The sequence below is a fragment of the Pipistrellus hanaki genome, assembly GCF_964339955.1.
Source record: "Pipistrellus hanaki genome assembly, chromosome: 17".
NCBI classification, from domain to species: domain Eukaryota; kingdom Metazoa; phylum Chordata; class Mammalia; order Chiroptera; family Vespertilionidae; genus Pipistrellus; species Pipistrellus hanaki.
The window spans coordinates 21,578,116-21,598,127 of record NC_140519.1 but is presented as its reverse complement, the minus strand read 5'-3'; the positions used below and the strand labels follow the sequence as shown (position 1 = coordinate 21,598,127).

The following is a 20,012-nucleotide window of genomic DNA, read 5'->3' as shown; positions in this document are numbered from 1 at the left end:
TAATTTTGTTTAAATAGTGTTTAAAGGGATTTAAAGACATCTTTAAGTATCTGCTCCTATGCCATGTAGATTTCCCAGTAATGTCAAGTAAAACAATAATTTCCAAGCCTCGTTGGTTGTATATCAGAATTACCAGGGGAACCTGAAACAAAATAGACATTCCCAGGCACCAACAAATAAGAATCATGGGAGGAGGGGAAATTTTGCTCTGCAATATCTCATATTTATCTAAAGATTAGTATACATTATAGAAATAAGTAATTTAGGTATTTGTAAGCTTAGTTCTAATACTACCTCCTTTCTTTTAGTTGCATGTTCGGATGTCAACAAGGATCTATATGCTTAGTGTTTGTCAGCATTGATATTGGCAGGCTTTTTTGGTTATATCTTTTAAGACAGAAGTTATATGTCATTCATGTTTTTTTTTAGATATTATCGGAGATTTCACCAAATCCAAGTGAAAAATTTTAAATACAAGGTGACCATTGCAATAAAAAAAATCCTTAAGTTTCTCCCTATGTGATAAAAATGAAAACCTGAGATGACAGAATTTGTAGGAGTGGTAGTAGACACAATAAGATGACCAACATCTTTACCTGACAGTAAAGATTTGGGTCTCTGGGGAATAAGAAATAGTCCAGTCACCTGAGGGATAGCAGAATGATAAAGTGACAGATAAACTATTTCGTATACTTTCAACAAATAGAAAATACCAGCTTTGAATATGGATCAGTAACAGACACATAAACCCATAATTATATATATTGAAAAATAAAGCCATTGCTTTTATGTAAAAGAAATAGTGGATATAAAAATAAAGAAGAGGGAATGTGATCTTCAAATACTAAGGTTGAGAGCATACTTTAAAAACAAAATCTCTTTTCTAAATATTTCCATGTCATATGTGAAACAATGGTTTAGAAGATAATGTATACTAGATAATGAAGGGCAGTGATTCCTGAGAGCAAATTTTCAAATCTGGTAATAAAAAGAAAATTTTAAATGTAGATAGGAAGAATAGACATGTTATATATGGGGAAACAAAAATAAGGATGATAACAGGTTTCTTATTGGAAAAAAAAAATAGGAGAGCAATATTTTTTAAGTACTCACAGAAAAAAATTTCAACTGAGAATTCTATACCCAGTAAAATTATCTCTGAAAACAAAGAAGAATTACGGTCTTTTCAGTCATACAAAGGCTGAAAGCATTCATCACCAACTGGCCTACATTACAATATATATTGAGTGACATCCTTCAGGCAGGAGGAAGTGAAACCAGTTGGGACTATAGATCTCCATACACAAAAATGTAAGGACTGAAAGTGGTAACTATATGGGTTAATATACTTCCTTTCTTACTATTTAAATCTCTCTAAAAGATAACTAACTAGTTTAAATAAAATAATTGTTTAAACAAAAATAACAATATACTATAGGCCTTAGAGTAAAGTAAAATGTATGACAAAACTAACAAATGTGGACAGGAAATGTAGAGATATATTATTGTAAGGTTCTATACAATATATGTGAAGTAGTATGATATTACTTGAAGGTAGAAATGTGATAAGAATGTAATCTGCAAACCTAAACAATCAATACAGTAACAATACAAAGAGTTATGTAGCTAATAAAAATGTTTCAATTACTCCAAAAGAAGGCAGAGAAAGAGAAAAAATACAACAAATAAGAGATGTAACAGATAGAAAACATACAGCAAGAGATAGATCTAACCAAATCAATAATTACACTAAATACATATATCCAATTAAATAACACAATTAAAAGCCAAATAATTTTAGTTTGAATGAAAAAGACCCAAATATATGCTGATTACAAATAGTACACTTCAAATATAAAGTCACAAATTAAAAGCAAATGGAAGCAAAATGGTTTTCCAGACTAATAATACCTAAAGGAAAGTTAGAGCACTTATATTAATATCCAAGTACTAAAAAAATAATAAGAGAAAAACTTTGTGACCTTGGGTTAGGCAAAAATCTCTTAAGTAAAACTCCAAGAGCATCATCCATAAAAGAACACATTCATATATTGGACTTGATTAAATTTTTAAAAAAATCTTCAAAAGCTATTGCCTATTAAGAAAACGAAAAGACAAGCTAGAAGCTGAAAGAAAATATTCGTAAACTGTTTATGTGGTAAAAGTGTTATAAAAATACTATATAATACCCTGTTTCCCCGAAAATAAGACAGTGTCTTATATTAATTTTTTGCTCCCAAAGATGCGCTATGTCTTATTTTCAGGGGATGTCTTATTTTTCCATGAAGAAGAATACGGTACACATTTATTGTTAAATGAAAATAAAGGAAACTTATTACCTGTATACGGTACAGTAGTATGGTAGTTGTCAACACAAACCAGACAAACTGTGAATCCTACAGTATCAAGAATTTACTCATTTATTCAATGACAATCATGTCATCATCTTCTGGAACATCATCATAACAATCTAATTCCTGAATTTCCTGTGACTCCATTTCTTTCAGAATCAGTGGACCAAATCTCTCATGTTTAGCCTAGCGGGGGCCTTATTTTTGGGGGATGCCTATATTTCACTCAGAAGAAAACTTGTAAGTATAATAGGTCTTATTTTCGGAGGATGTCTTATTTTCGGGGAAACATGGTACTAGTAAAAGGCTAATATGCAAATTGTCCCCTTGACCAGAGTTTAACAGGGAGTTCAACCAGAGGGCAGGGCTGGTTGACCAACTGTCAGTCGCGCCCCCCCACCCCCTAAGGCCAGCCCTGCCCCTAATAACCCCCACATCCCAATCGGGAGCAGGGCTGGATGGACCACACTCAAGCACAAATTTGTGCACCAGGTCTCTAGTAATATATGAAGATTTCCCAAAACTCAATAAAAAAACTAACAGCCCAATAAAAAAGGGTGTGGGAAAATGTGAACAAATACTTCACCAAAGAAGAAATAAGAATGAGAATTAAGTTCATGAACAGCTGCTCAACATCATTTGTCACCAGGGAAATGCAAATTAAGACCAAAATGAGATACCACTACATATCTATTAGAAAGGATAAGATTAGAAAGATGGACCATACCCACTGTTGTTAAGGATGTAGAAGAACTAGGACTGTGGTGTAACTGGTGGTTTAAATGAGTGACTGACCATAGCCTGAGGTTGGGAAGGTTCTCTTGCCGTGAGTGGGCATTCATTGAAAGGCCAGGAGTAGAAGTAAGAAGGGAATACAAGAATAAGAGGCAGGGCCGCCACAGGCTGAGGGAGTGGCAATGCAGGGACAGAATGAAATTCTTGCTGAAATGAAATGACTAAAAATTTTTTTTGGGGGGGTGGGAAGATTTAACCATAAATAATTTGAAAATATCAAACATGTGGTAATTTCTTATCAGTAAAACTTATATTCAGATAAATCTGTTTTCATTTGAATAAAAATACACATGTTCATTTCATCATGTTTACAGACTATCTTGTCTTTTAACAAAGCACTACTGGCCATACTGTCCTGAGAGAGAAGGTGATGACATTCTAAAAGAGCACAGATTATTAGCCCCCGATATATGACACATGTTGTGATTCTTTCTATGAATAATGTGCAGCTTATTTTTATGCCACAGCACACCACATGTTTTGGGTTTTAACAGATGGCAAACTCTTTTTACCGGGGTTTTAAACTTGCACACTGGGAATGAAAATATTTATGCAGTAAACACTTTAGCTGATCCTACGTTCGGACAAGTTTAATTAAAGGAGGAGATACCAATGGCACCATCAAGCCGGCTCCTGGGAGGATGCAGGATCTCGCTTCTTTGCTGAACACGTTGTTTACCCCAGCAATTTAAAGCATGCACGGAAATTAACGGGGCTACTGAGTTTTATAATAAATCCCTTAAGCATTTAGCGGTATATTTTTTCTTTTTTGGAAGCTGTTTCAAACCCAGTGTTAATAAAGCTTTAACATCCACGGTAGAAGGAAAGCATAACTTACTCTTTAATGAGATGCCACTACCAGGATTGCTCAAAGAGCTCTCCAATACGCTCACATCTCATTCGGCTTAGGATGTTCATTTCCAACCTACCAACACTTCCTGGGGCAATATCCCTAAAGAATCAGTATTCTATTCTTGTTCTTAAGATATTAAATATATTGGTCGTGAGGAGTGAACTTATCAAATTCATCCAGAGCCTCTTAGAAAAGAAACACATACAAACAAATAGTCGTAAGCAGCATCTGGATTTGGGATTTGCATGTATTTTATGTAAAATAATAATATGAGAAAAAGTAATGATTATAGTTGCTCATATCTGTATGGCATGACAAAGAGAAATGGTCAGCCGGTCTACACAAAAACTCCATCTCTGTATTTTACACATGAAAAAAAGCCAAGCACCAAAAGGCTAAGAGACTTATTCAAGATCAAGTAGCAAATAAGAAGCTCAAGACCAAGTGGCAAGTAGGATTTGGAAGAGCTATAACAATAGGACTCCTTTCACTATGCACAATTTTCAAGTGTGGATCAACTGATCAGTAAGAGGAATTTAAACGAGGAACATGTTCGTGAATTGAAAGAAAAATAGATGGTGGCTACTTTAAAGGCAGACACATACTAAACAATACCCATATCTCCAAATTTCCTGTAGTGTGATTACAGCCTCAACCCCCAATCAGTACACCCAACCACGCACTTTCATCTAAAAACTAAACAGATCAGCCCTGGTTGGTTTGGTTCAGTGGATAGAGCCTTGGCCTGAGGACTGAAGGGTCCCAGGTTCGATTCCGGTCAAGGTCATGTACCTTTGTTGTGGGCACATCCCCAATAGGGGGCATGCAAGAGACAACTGATCAATGTTTCTCTCCCATTGATGTTTCTAACTCTCTATCCCTCTCCCTTCCTCTCTGTAAAAAAAAAAAAAAAAAAAAAAAAAAAAATATATATATATATATATATAGCAGATCAGCCGATTTGGCTCAGTGGATAGAACATCAGCTTGCAGACTGAAGGATCCCAGGTTGCAAGCTCCATCCCCAGTAGGGGTGTGGAGAAGGCAGCTAATCAATGATTCTCATCATTGACATTTCTATCTCTCTCTCCTTCCTTCCTCTCTGATATCAATAAAACTATGTTAAAATAAAAAGAAAAAAACCTACATAAATAAGCAAAAAATAAAAACAGAACGGATCAAACAAAAAACTTGGTCTAAGATGACTGACCAAGAGTGAGTGCCAATGCATTGAGTATATTTGATACTTACTATTCATCTAAAAAAACACTTTAAAAGTATTCTTCATTTTGCCTGGCCTGCATGGCTCAGTGGTTGAGTGTCCATCTATGAACCAGGAGGTCATGGTAATGGTGTCAATTCCTGGTCAGGGCACGTGCCCAGGTTGCAAGCTCCCAATGGGAGGCATGCAGGAAGCAGCTGATCAATTATTCTCTGTCATCACTGATGTTTCTTTCTTTTTTTTTTTTTAATATATATTTTTATTGATTTTGTACAGAGAGAAGGGAGAGATAGAGTCAGAAACATCGATGAGAGAGAGTCATTGATCAGCTGCCTCTTGCACACCCCCTACTGGGGATATGCCCGCAACCAAGGTACATGCCCTTGACCGGAATTGAACCCGGGACCTTTCAGTCCCCAAGCTGACGCTCTATCCATTGAGCCAAACCGGTTTCGGCAGATGTTTCTATCTCTCTCTTCCTCCTTGAACTATAATAAATAAAGATATATTTAAACAAAAACTGAAATTAAAAAAATTCTTCATTTTTTTTTTCCCTAACAAGTCTCTCCACTCCGGTTTTATAATCACAAAGAAACACTCCAGGAAGTGCAGCGTTGAGCTATTAAACATCTCAGGAGGTAGAAAGACAATCTGCCTCTGGCCTCCTTCCCCACTGCACGGAGGTAAGCAATTAATGGCACACATCACATGCCCTGCTGGGTCCTCTCCTGCTTCACTGCCCGAGTACGAGGCCCTGAGAAATGCACTGCTGAGGGATGCACGTGGCAGCAGATAAAAAGAGCAAGATGCGGTATGAATCAAAGTGACAGGGCACAGAAATAAAAAGCTCACCCAAGTTCATTGGTTTTATGGGGAAGCTATAATTTGCAATTAATGCTATTTCCACCTTATGACTTGCTGAATGACATTACTAATAACATCACTAATACGGTGGCACAAATGCACAGAGAAGTCAGTGATCCTTGGGAGAGAGGAGCCAAATTTCAACGAAGCATCAAAATCAAAGTTAGCACCTGAAACTCACCTTTATCCAATTTTAGTTCTTATGTAAAGCATATCAATTAAAGGCACCGTGCTGTATAAATAGGTTCCATCCACCTTTACTTAAAGTTCACAGTATATTTTGCACAACTTGAGCAGGGTTGGTAGAGCTGATAGCTTCTCAGAAACTAGCCCTAAACTACATAAAGCACGCGCACACACACACACACACACACACACACACACACACACAGTCCTAGAAGTACACTCTAGTTAAGTCTATTACATGAAACAGAAAAGAAACAAATGGAAGATACCATCAATGATATGAAGAATCAAAAAAGAAAAAGTGTAAAATTCACTGGTTATTAGAAAATAACAAATTAACAATTTTCCCCGAAAATGGTAGTGTCAAGAGTTTCAAGACAAGACTCTAATCAATTTAAGCTGTTTTATAGAGAGCATCCTATTATATCCTAGGAGGACTGACCTTGGAGTTTTCTGCATCAACACATCATCCTCATCATTAAAAAGTAAAGTGCCTAGGGGGGGAGAGATCAACCAAAGGACTTGTATACACGCATATGAGCTCAACCAATGGATACAAACACCAGGGGTGTGAGGGCATGAGTGGGGGCTTGGGGGGCAATGGAGGGATAAGGACGTATATGCAATACTTAAATCAATAAAAGACAAAATGTAGTTATTCTGGAATTTTAAAAAAAAGTTTCTGAATTCATAGGTAGATGGAGCAAAGAGAATGCCACGGAAACCACCCTTGCTCACTACCTGAGGACCAGCTCACGTCTTCACTCCATGAAGGCATCAGCTGCTGTCCATCTCCCGAGCAGTGAGCTCGATCTCCTCCACGCTCCCACCGCATTTTGCTCATAACCTCACTTCCTTGTATTGTAGTTTTACTTTTTTAAAAATATATATATATTTTATTGATTTTTTTATAGAGGAAGGGAGAGGGATAGAGAGCAAGAAACATCGATGAGAGAGAAACCTTGACCAGCTGCCTCCTGCACACCCCCTACCGGGGATGTGCCCACAACCAATGTACATGTCCTTGACCGGAATCGAACCTGGAACCTTTCAGTCCACAGACCGACGCTCTACCACTGAGCCAAACCAGTTTCGGCTGTAGTTTTTTTACATTTGCTTTGTTTTCACAGCACTCCACAGACCAGGACAAATAAAATAAGTTGAAATATTTGCTAAGTTAAAGAAGCATCCTCTTAGGAGAAGCTGCTGTCCCTTTCCTCAGGTCTCCTGCTCACTCTTAAGAAGGTCAACACACAGGGGGAGGCTGAAGACCCAGGACCTGGTGCCAGAGGCCATACCTTCAGCCAACACAGAGGACTCCGCTGTATAAGAAAAATGTAGTAGAATATATGCAGTTCCTTCTCTTACTCCCTTCACCCACACGTGCTGATTCCTTAAAAATTAACCCAAAGGCCAAAATTCAGTATTTTCTGATTTTACCATAACTAAGTGGACAAATATACTTACGACTTGAAATAGAATCTACAATATAAATGCAAATTTGTTTTAATTGAGATGTCTAGTAGCAAACAATTTTGCTAGTTCAATAGAAGCCTTGAACCACCTCAGTGATGCTTTATTAGTATTACTTTGATGATAAGATTTTTTTTAAATATATTTTATTGATTTTTTACAGAGAGGAAGAGAGAGGGATAGAGAGTTAGAAACATCGATGAGAGAGAATCATCAATCAGCTGCCTCTGTACCCACAACCAAGGTACATGCCCTTGACCGGAATCGAACCTGGGACCTTTCAGTCCGAAGGCCGATGCTCTATCCACTGAGCCAAACCGGTTTCGGCTGATGATAAGAATTTTTAAAAGTTCTCCCTGGCAACCCAGGGTGGATCTACGGCAATGACCCATTAAATGGTTAAATACCGAGAGCCTTCTGAGTTGAAGGCACAGCTAAGCCCTACCCTACCGGGTGAGACAAATCACAGAAAATCACAGTAACATAAAAAGCTAGACCTATGAAAACATCACTGACAAAAGTCATGTTCTTTAATACCTGAAGTTTGAACATGTGTAGATGGCAACTGAGAATTTATTACCATTATTCTCTTTGTCCCGATTGAAATGTGCAAGGGTTAGCCAAGGAATGAACCCAGGTGAGGTCAGAGAGGAGTCTACAGATGACAGACATGAGCCATGAAGGAGGAAAAGGGTCCAGAGTCAGAGTCAGTCTTGGACACCAACCCAGTATCGCACCTCCGCACAGAGCAGGTGGTCAGTGGTACTCAGACCCTAGGCCGGCTTACTATCTGAGGCTAAGGACTTGCCTTTCAGAGGTTGTTTTAATGACCTTACCAGGGTTCTTCCCACAGTACAGCTTTAGCTCTTCTCAAATAAACCTCTTGTGGTCTTTATATTTTATTAAGTTAAACAGTCCTTTCCAATGGGATTCCAATAGCAGCAAGGAATGATACCTGAACCAGGTGGACCCAGTGAAAAATGTTGACTTAAGATGATCCTGGACCATAGACCGGATTGGCCAGGGAAGCAGCACAGTGGTCGGACCCAGCACTCCTCAACCAGGCCTTCACCTGGCAGTGACCAGGCCCCTGAGCTGGGAAGTCAGAATGTGTGAGGGTGGACCCAGCCCAGTTTTCCAGTGATCGCATTGGCAGGCGGGGTGGAGAAATGCCGCATCAGCATCAGATGCAGGCGCCTCACTGGAATCTGGCTGTGTTTGGACGCATCACGAGTTCCAACAGCAGTTAATTATCCATAGAACAGCTTCGCATGTTCTAGATGGTGGGCAAGAAGGAGAGCGGGAAGTTACAGAAAAGCGTTAAGGCAGCCAATGAACCATGGGTGCTGCTGCACAGGGTGCCCAGTGCTATCAGCTGGGCCAGCTCCTAAGTGTCGCCGTGGTGGCAGAGCCAGCGATGGGCTCTGGGGTCTGCTGGGGCCTCTGGAGGAAGACTGTGCCTCTCCTCCACATGGAAATATTCTGCCTGCAAATATCCTCCTGCCCCCGGCCTCGCTGAGGGCTGTTCCTGACTCCCTGTGACAGTGGCTTCTCCCCGTTGTTGAGATATCCTTGCCTGTTGCCAACTGCCTGGCTTCCCAGTCCCCACCTGCTGCTTGTGCCTCACTTCCTGTCCCTTCCCTGAGTGTCTGTGTCCCCTCAGCCTCCAGCCATGCCCACCCTGCTCTGAGCCACGGCTGCCCAGGCTCACACAGAGAACCGTGGGGTCTACGTGGTGAAGGGGAAGAAGAAAGCATTCCAGAAAAAGGAGAAAAGCATGACTGATGCTCCTTGCTGCCAGGGCGAAGTGGTGGACCCATTCCTGGGCAGAGTCTAAGAAAATCACCCAAACTGAAACAGAGAGAACTTGGTTTATTTTCACTATTGCTAATACTTCCTACCATCAACACACACTTGATTTTCAAAGTGAAAAACATATGAACAGATGGCAAGAATGACCACTGTGAATGCCACAACAATCTACCAGCATATGAGAAGGATGACAAGTGCTGTGAGGAAGAACGCTGTAATCAAACCGAGAGGTAATTCGGTAATGCGTTTTTCACATAAGGCACTCTCCAATCTGAAGTTTGCTTAAAGAAACAAATATACTCAAGTATGCTAGCACTGTCTTTTTATGGCACTTTTTTTTTTTTTTTAAGCTTAATTTTAAGCAAGCTTGGGCATTGTAGGCTAATAGGTTAATCCTTCATTTGCTTCAGTATATAAACAATGTGTTATTACACAGTAAAGTGGATTATTCTGATTGGAAAGCAGGGTCATATTTCCCATCAATTAAAAAAAATTTAGATCCCAAAGATAATTTTAAAACACGCTTACATGGCTTTTTTTTTTCCCCCCATAAGAAACCTATTTTATTTCCCTGCTCCTGCTGTCATGATCGTTACAGAAATTAGCTTTGTAAAATGTTGCCTGCTCAACGGGAGGCATTAGAATGGGATTTTAATGACAACGAAGAACTTGCTGTTATTGTCCTGTGGTGTGTCTGACTGGATAGCCACTCTGGTGGAGACAGGTGTCCCAAATCAATACTTGTACTACAATATGGTTAAGATCACGAAATGAAAAAAAAAAGACCAAAAATAAAGAAAATGTGTATTTCAACAGAGCTTAAAACCTCCACTCCACTTGCTGCAACTGGTAATATATGCTGAGCTTATTTAAATCACTAAAATTGCTGTAATTAAACTTCTCTCTAAATCAGACTTGTATAAGAGTCAGAAATCTCCTATAATTAACTTATCTGTAGAAGTAATCAGACAATAACTGCTGGTATATTTTAGGAACCACGCAAACTACTGTAGCTGTTGAATGTAATAACTATAATAAATCTTTAACAGCAGTTATCTTTTAACCTCTTTTCACAGCTGCACGGTGGGAGGGAGATGGTCTTCTTGAAGCTTTTCCCTGAGCTGGTGTGAGAGTGCTATTGCTACCCTGCTCTGCGGCAGAATGGGGAAAGCACGAAGGAGCAGTGTGGGCTCCACTGAGACGCCAGCCTGCGCTATATCTACGTGGCTAGGGTGCTAGTGATGAGGAATACATAGTGTTTTAGGGCCTGCCCAAAACAATGAACCACGGCACCTCCAACGGGCAGCTAAAAGTCAAAAAACCTATATATACTGACCATGCAACCATCAAGTTCAAGGCAGGGATGACTCAGTTGAACTCGTGTATCAATGCAAACAATCCTGAGGCCAAATAACTGAATCATGAGGACAGGTGCCCTCACAGCCAGATACAATAGCTTTTATCTCAAGATTAAGGGAATGAGAGATGGACCATGTTTTACACTCCTCAGCCTCTGAATCAAAGTTGTTCAATGTGCTGAATCCGGTTTGGCTCAATGGATAGAGCGTCGGCTTGGGGACTGAAAGGTCCCGGGTTCGATTCCGGTCAGGGGCATGTACCTTGGTTGTGGGCATATCCCCAGTGGGGGGTGTGCAAGAGGCAGCTGATCGATGACTCTCTCTCATCGATGTTTCTAACTCTCTATCTCTCTCCCTTCCTTTCTGTACAAAATCAATAAAATATATTTAAAAAAAAAAAAAAAGGTGTTCAATGTTTTCCGATATATTGTTTCTTTTGTAATCCTATATAATAAAAGGCTAATATGCAACTCGACAGAATGGCAGAACGACCAATTGCATGACACTCACTGACCATCAGGGGGCAGATGCTCAATGCAGGAGCGCTGCTCAGCCAGAAGCTGGGCTCATAAATGGCAGAGGCAGTGGCGGGAGCCTCTTCCACCTCCGCAGCTTCGCTAAGGACGCCTGCCAGCTTAGACCCATTCCCCGTGGGGACTAAGCCAGCAGGTGGACATCCCCAGAGGGGTCCCAGACTGTGAGAGGCTGAGGGCCCCCCCACCACCAGTGCATGAATGTTGTGCACTGGGCCTCTAGTATAAATATATAAATGAAAGCCAGCAGATATTGCTGGACTTGTTCAAAGACCAGAGAATACCGTTCTCTCACATGTCCATTCATAAATTCACTTATCCCAATCATCCTGTATGATTATACATGAAGCTCACAGGTGAAGAACCAACTGGAAAAATGTTTCTACAATTTAAAAACCAAGGGATTAACTTCAGTAATATAATTGAAACCACTGAAAGTCAACAAGAAAAAGGCACACAGTAAGATGTGGTTAGGCAGTTCACATTAAGACAATCCAGAATGGCTTACAAATTTGAGATTGCCAGTAATATTCAGAGAGTGTTAGTATTTGTAGTTCATTAACTCAACAGAAGATCATGGAACATGATGAAAACAACTAGTTGAAGGCACTGGAAAATGACCAAAGACAGGCAGACTTATCAATGGAAGGGTTAACTTTTGAAAAACTGTTTTTCTTTCTACATTGGGCTTTCTTGTATGGCAGTGCTCCCCAAATACCGTCAGTCAGGCAGAGGACAGAGCTCACAGCAACACATTTGTCAAGCGCACATTTTAGAAGCAGGAGAGTCACAGGGGCCTGTGATCCAAAATCTCAGAACAAACTCTGCCCAAATACCTGGGTGACTGACAACTTTCTATCCTCAGGGGGAAGCCCAAGGAGCCTGGCGAAAGGCAGGCAAACCCAAACTCAAGGAGGAGGCAGTGGTTACACAGCTGAGCCTGGAACATCACAGGCGTGAACTGCACAGGCCCACGAGTACACAAAGTTATAAAATAAACTCCTGTACTGTTTCAATCTACCGTTGGGAGTTTGTGGCGATAGAGGGCCAACATTTAATATGGAGGACTTAAAATTCTGGGGATTTTTGTCTCCACGGGGGTTCTGGACCCAAGCCCCTGAAGATGCCAAAGGACAGCTAAGTGCTGAGGAAGACAAAGTTCTATGTAGAATTTTCATCTGGGGGAGGGAGAAGGAGGGTGCCATTAACCCCCACCGTTTAAGAATCAACGGTATAGGACTACAAGACAAACTACCCCCGACTTAGTAGCTTACAACAACCATAAGCATGCGTCACCTTACACAAGTTCCTTGCTCCCCAGAACTGTCCTGGGGAGGCCCATGGCATGGCAGCTGGTTTCCCCGGAGTGTGTAACCCCAAAGGCAAGCAAGATAGAAGCTGCACTGTCTTTCATGACCTAGCCTTGCAGTCACATTCTGTCACTTCTGAAATGCCCTCCTTGGGATGCAGCTCAGCCCTGTTCAGAGGAGAAAGGTCTCTACAGAAGCACGAGCTAGAAGGCAAGAAGCACTGGGGCCTTCGTGGAGGCTAACGACTACAGAAATGACCTTTGAAAGACAGAACTGCTTCCGGCAAAACGTGCAAGACGGTTGTATTCTTCATACATACACAGGGTGGGGAGCAGGAAATACTGGCTGGCAGAGCAACCAACAACGTAGATAGTAAATCTCAGAAGCAAGTCCCAAATCCTGAGTAAGAATTCTGCCCAAGTCTGTAACAGATCCTTTAATTCTGTCTAGAGAGCGGACACGGCAACTGGAAACCAAAACACCTGAGCAGAGGCAGTACTGCTTCCGGCTGCAGGGAAAACAAAATTTTGTTTGACAAGTGATCTACTCTACTAGACACCAACAATTCCAGATTTACTACAACACATTATATATACAAATCAGCTTCTGACCAAGAATTACTAGAGCACAAATAACAGTGACCTCCTGAGCTACACGCAGTTAAAAAAAAAAAAAAATAGTAGTCAATATCACAGTATAGATACTGCTTCTGAGTATGCCCAAAATATTGGGTTTATTAGAAAAACAGTTCAAATCAGTGATTATAAATGAGTCCAGAGAATTAAAGCAAAACATGGCATTAAGGAGTGAACAGATATTGAATCTCAGCAGTGAAATAGAAACTATTAAAAAAAAAAAAAAAAAAAAAAAAGCAGCAATTGGAAATCTATAGCTGAAAAGAACTGTAACTGGAATGAAAATTTTACTAGATGGGCTCAATGGCAGATATAAAAGGAAAAAAGAAAAAAAAATTACCGAACTTGAAAATAGAACAACAGAAATTATGCAATCCAAAGGAAAATGGGGGGGGGGGGGGGGGCGGGTAGTTGAAGTTTCAGAAACCTGTAGAATGTTATCATGCAGGCTAGCAAGTAACTGAAGTACCAGAGTAATAAAAAGAGAGAGAAGAAAATAATGTATTTGAAAAGACAATGGCTGAAAAATATTCAATTTACAAGGTTTTTTGTAAGAATTGAGAACCTATATGAAAATAACTTAAAATGTAGTACATTGTGGACAATTAAAGTTCATACTTTGACATTTCTGTTCATAAACTCTACCTGCCCACCATTTGCATCTCATACTCTCACCACCAAATGAAAAGACCCAAGTTTATCATCTTTTGTTTTTCATACTACAACAATTTATTCAGCTCCTACTGTGTTATGGTTAAGTGCTACTGGAGGGGTGTGACGATGATTAATTTTATGAGTCTAGTTAGCTAGGCACCCAGATATTTAGTCAAATATGTATGAATATTGTTGTGAAGGTTCTTTTGTTTGTTTTGTTGTTTGTTTTTTTTTTTTAGGATTTGCCTTTTTTTAAAAATATATATTTTATTGATTTTTTTACAGAGGGGAAGAGAGAGGGATAGAGAGTTAGAAACATCGATGAGAGAGAATCATCGATCAGCTGCCTCCTGCACACCCCCCACTGGGGATGTGCCCACAACCAAGGCACATGCCCTTGACCAGAATTGAACTGGGGACCTTTCAGTCCGCAGGCCGATGCCCTATCCACTGAGCCAAACCGGTTTCGGCGGTATTTTATTTTTATTTTTATGGGATTAAAGTTTAAATCCATAGATTTTGAATAAAGCAGATTATCCACCAAAGGGTAGGTGGGCCGCATCCAATCAGTTGAAGGTCTAAAGAAATGCCCCCTCCGCCCATGGGAAGAGGGAATTCTGTCTCCAAACAGCCGTTGGCCTTAAGCTGCAACATCAACTCTTCCCCGGGTCTCCAGTCTGCCTATCTACCCTGTAGATTTTCGTATTTTAATCATGAGCCAATTCTTTAAAATAACTCTGTTTCTGTCTGTCTCTCTCTTTCTACTTCCCTTTCTCTTTCTAGACACACACACACACACCATGCTGGTTGTGTTTCTCTGGAGAATCTAGACTTATACTGGGGTTGGGGTAGGGAAGTCATGGTCCCACCCTTAAGAACTTTGTTGACTAAATATTAAGGGGAAAACTCAAAATATGCACTAACATTCTGTGAGCCCTGCATGTTTTGGAAGCCCATCTCCTGCTGGAGCGATGCGCAGGTATGGCCAGGGCAGGCTCCTGGCACAGTGAGTTCTCAGCCCAGCTCTAAGGAATAGGAATTGCCAGGTGAGTGTGAGGCGGAGGCGAGGAGGAGCGATTTGAACAGAGGAAAGCCATAAGCAGGGGCCAGATGGCCAGAGGCTGTATGTGCTGCACCGAGGAATCTCGTTTTTAATCCTCAGGCAATGCTCTCCATTTTTGCTCAGAGATGTTATATAGGGTTACAAGAATCCCAGGAAAAACTTTGTAGAAAAAATTTTAAAAAACACAAAAATATTTTTTTCATTTGGGCGTGACTACTGCCCTTGTTGATTCTATCTGTTTTCCTTATGACTCACAGAAAACTCGGAAGTATTCATATGAGGTACCAGTTGCACCTCACTGGTTGACTAGCTACAATACAGCCCTCTCAGCCTTTTCTTTAAAGTGCATTACTCAAGCGGAGTCTGTAAAGAACCATTTGCAGTGCTAATGTGAGACTTGTTTACCAGTGCCACCTGGTGTTTCGTTAGGGCACTGATTATTACTTTTTAAAGAATGCAAATACTAACCAGGAAATCTTTAAATGCCTTATTAAAGACATTCACAAAGTACATTGTTTCAGCATATCCCTAATTGTAATAAATAATATCTAATATTAAATATTAGTCTAAATAAAAGGAAAATTATTTCCGGTAAAGTCCCTGATCCAAATGCAATTTTAACACACACACACACACACACACACACACACACACACACACAAGCCAGAACACATTTCCCATTTTCAGGCAGAGTATTCTGTTGCTCCTCAAATTTAAAAAAAAAAAAAAAAATTTTTTATTGATTTCAGTGAGAGAAGAGGAGAGGAATGGATAGAAACATCATTGATGAGAAGAATCATGAACCAGCTGCCTCCTGCACAACCCTCACTGGGAATTGAGCCTGCAATCTGGGCATGTGCCCTGACCGGGAATCGAACCCTAACCTCCTGATTCATGGGTCAATGCTCAAGCACTAAAACTACACCGGCTGGGATTTCAAATTTATTTAAAGGCTCACAAATCCTCAAATACTAACTGACATTTGACATATATGAAATCAGTAACATATTGCATACGTTTATATTCAATGAGTTTGTTAAAGCACACCTTTGAAGTAGCATAGAGCCATTTTTGAGTCCTCTCTGTCACATCCCATATTCTTATCCATTAGCAGATCCTATTGACTTTAGGTGTGAATACATGCTACTCCACCAGGGACCTCTCTCCTCCCAGGTGGCTGCACACCTCACTCCCTTCCATCTTCATGTCACTGTCCAAGAGGCCATCTATAGAGCATCGTCCCAGCCCACTGTCATTCCCTGTACTCTTGTCCTGTTGTATATTTCTTTTCACAGGTATCACTGCCTATTATATTCTAATTTTTATATTTTATCTATTATATTCTAATCACGTTTAAACGCGACACAGACACAGACACAGACACACACACACACACACACACACACACACACACATAAATACAAGTACCATGAGAACTGGGGCTTTGATTTTATTGACTGTTTTGGCCCCACTGCCTATACCAGAGCCTGGCACACAGTAGGTACTCAATATTACTGAGTAAATGAGTGAATAAGAATAATTGTTTGATTTAGACATCTAGTGAGCTGTGTTCAGATGGCATTACTTTGTAGTTCACACTATGTTTTATGGATGTGAAATATGGAATATGTGGGAAAAGGTGACATCCAGTGGGGAGAAGCTGATATAGCAATTTCATCTACAACAGATAAATAATCTGATTCCATTTAAGAATCTGGCATCTCCAAAGGAGGGCCTATTTTGGAAGAGACTCTATCCCAAACCTGAGACTCTATCAAAATAAATTAAATCTAATTCTTTAAAAGAAAGGGGTCATGTAATTATTAATTCTAAGTAAAAACAAAATCTTCCCAATCTTGTCAGTATTTCCTCATCCATATACTTGAGGGAAGATAATACAAGTAGAAAATTAGGCAATATAATAATTCATGCTGAGACAATTGTATAATCACCATTAAAAATCTCCATTAGGGTGGGGGGAGAAAGAGGGTAAAGGGGGAATAAATAGTGATGGAAGGAGACTTGATTGGGGTGGTGAACATACAATAAATATACATATGATGTATTATAGAATTGTACACCTGAAATCTATGTAATTCTATGAACCAGTCACCCCACTAAATTCAGTTTTTAAAATCTCCATTTCTATATTATGAAGTTAAGATAGGACTATTAAGACACATTCAATTTTTTAAATTGGGGTATAACTGACAAAATTCATTCAATTTTTTCACATTCAATTATTTTTGAAATAATCCAAAAATGCAATATTCCCCCTTCCCTATCAGTTAACAGCATCAGAGAAATAAGTAAAAAAATAAATGGAATTCTCACAGCTGACAATCTGCTCAAATAGGGTTTTCAATAGGATAGTAATTACTTACAGAAAGCACTCCCAAGTCCATATATCTGGATAATAATAGTAGCCAACTGGGTTAGGAGAATGATAGTTGCAGACTATATGTATTATTTACAGATATTATTTTCACTTTATCCACCAGTAACAAAGTATACCCTATGAGACATAAGAGTCAATATCCTCATTTCTGGACAAAGACACTGAAGGTTAAAGTGTTTTTAAATACAGGTGTTTTTTTTTTTCCTCCTGGTTAATTCTGTGCTCCAAAGAGCATACATATGATGACTTCATGTATCCACTGAGCTTAGACTTATGAAATCACAGGAGAGTTGACATAATCACTCTGTTTTCTTATCCCAATGTTACTTGTTACTAACGTTTTTGGTCTCCCATGTATTTCCCATAGTTTTCGGTCTCCCACAAATTTCCATCCTAGGAGTGCTATCTGAGTCTGGTTCTTACTCCTACTGCTTGGTTTTATAGAGCCTTTATTGTCTCTTCATATGAAATTAAAAAAAAATGTTTTTATTGATTTTAGAAAGGGAGGAAGGGAGGAGGAGTAAGAGAGAAACATTGATGAGAAAAAGAAACTGATGAGCTGCCTCCTGCACGTCCCTTACTAGGGCTTGAGCTCACAAACTGGGCATGTACTCTGACCAGGAATCAAACTGGCAACCTTTTGATGCACAGGATGATGCTCAACCAACTGAACCGCACTGGCCAGGGCTCATATTAATTTTTAGTAATAAAGAAATAATAATTAACCCAACAACTATTTACTGAGTGTCTACTACATGCCAGGCACAGAAAATGCAGCAATGAGCAAAAGAGACAAAAATGTGTTTTCACAGAAACTTGATTGCAGTGGCAAGTTCAGAAAATAAACACTCAAGAATTAAATTATCGTCCTGATTGGTTTAGCTCAGTGGATAGAACCTGCAGACTGAAGTGTCCCAGATTCGATTCCTATCAAGGGCATTCGATTCCTTGGTTGCGGACACATCCCTAGTAAAGGGTGTGCAGGAGGCAGCTAATCCATGTTTTCCTCTCATTGATGTTTCTAACTCTTTATCCCTCCCCCTTCTTCTCTGTAAGAATTAAATTATCAAATCCAATCCCATGGTGGCAACTGCTATGGAGAAAACAAAGCAAGGAAACGTAGAGTGTAAGCAGGTTATGCTCTGAAATAAGAGGAGTAGGGAGGTCACTGAGAGGACAACAGGTGAGCAAAGATGACAGCAGCAAGCTGGGTAGGTATCAGGGACAAACACTGAGCCTAGCAGGAGTGGCCAGTGCACAGGCCCCGAGTCCTCTATATGCTTGGCAGGGAAGCCAGTGTAGCTGCAGTGGAGTCAGCCAAGGAAAGTCACAGACTGTAAGGTTGGGGAGGAAACCGCAGTAAGGGAAGAGGGGACAGACTGTGCAAGGCCTTGTAAAGCACTGCACCGAGCTTCGTTCTAGTGAGAGAGATATGAAGATGCTGGAAGCATCTGAGCCACATCGCACATCGTAGGTTTTCAAAGCATCACCGTGGCTACATTGCTGAGAGAGATCACGGGGTGGGGGGCAGGAACACCAGTCTGGTAACTGACAGAGATGGTGGTGGCTGGGACCTGGGCTGATAGTAGGTGAAGGAGGCAGGAAGTAGTTGGATTCCAGATACTCTCTGGAGAGAGCTGAGAGGATTTGCTGGTGGAAGACTGGGAGGCATGAAGGAGAAGATTCATGGGAGGAGTGGGGTGAGGAGTCAGGGGTTCAGTTTTATATGTAAGTTTGAAGTGATGACTAGACATCCAATCGAGGTCATCAGGTAGACACCAGGCAAATGTGGCAATCTTTGACATTCAGATATTTAAAGCCATGAGATTAGATGATATCTTCAAGGGAGAGTGTCGACAGAATGTCTCTGAGGACTGAGTCCTAAGGCACCCCGATGTTTGGTGCTCGGGGAGAGGAGTGTCCGGCAGAACAGGCTGAGCAAAAGCAAATTGTACAGAGTTGGAGGAAAGCCAAGAGAATGTGGTACCCAGCAGGCCGAGGGAAGGCAGAGCTGTGGAGTAGGGGAAGTGGTGAGTCCTATGGAAAGCTGCTACTACCCTCCTCCCTGCCTTTTTTTCTCCTCCTAAAAAGAACACATCATGAATATACTGGGGAGCTCAGGCATGCTGAGAGCTTATGGATGATGGCTGAGCTAAATCCCAGTCAGTATACAAAAAAAAATTTTTTTTTTAAATCAATCAACAGTTTCCAAGAGTGAGGAGAAAATGCAGAAACAAGCTATTTAGACACACACAGTTAAGTACTAGAAGAGACCGCTAAAAGAAAGTTGGGAATGGGATTCATGATCATAGAGAGTAGTAGGGTAGAAGACTACTGCTTTTAAATCATAACTTTTGAAACTATATCTCTATGTGACTTTGATTAAAAATTAAAAACAACCAGTCAGAAAACACACACACACACACACACACACACACACACACACACACACGAGCTAGATGGTTAGTTCCCAGCCTCTGGGCTACAAAATTACGGCCAGAGGCCA

The 20,012-nt window shown here is 40.3% G+C and overlaps 1 protein-coding gene across 12 annotated transcripts in view; it reads right to left on the bottom strand.

Moving 5' to 3' along the window:
- The window catches only part of ASPH (aspartate beta-hydroxylase), a 156,222-nt gene that overhangs the window by 53,143 nt on the left and 83,067 nt on the right, over window positions 1–20,012 (bottom strand). The gene's annotated exons all lie outside the window — the stretch shown is intronic.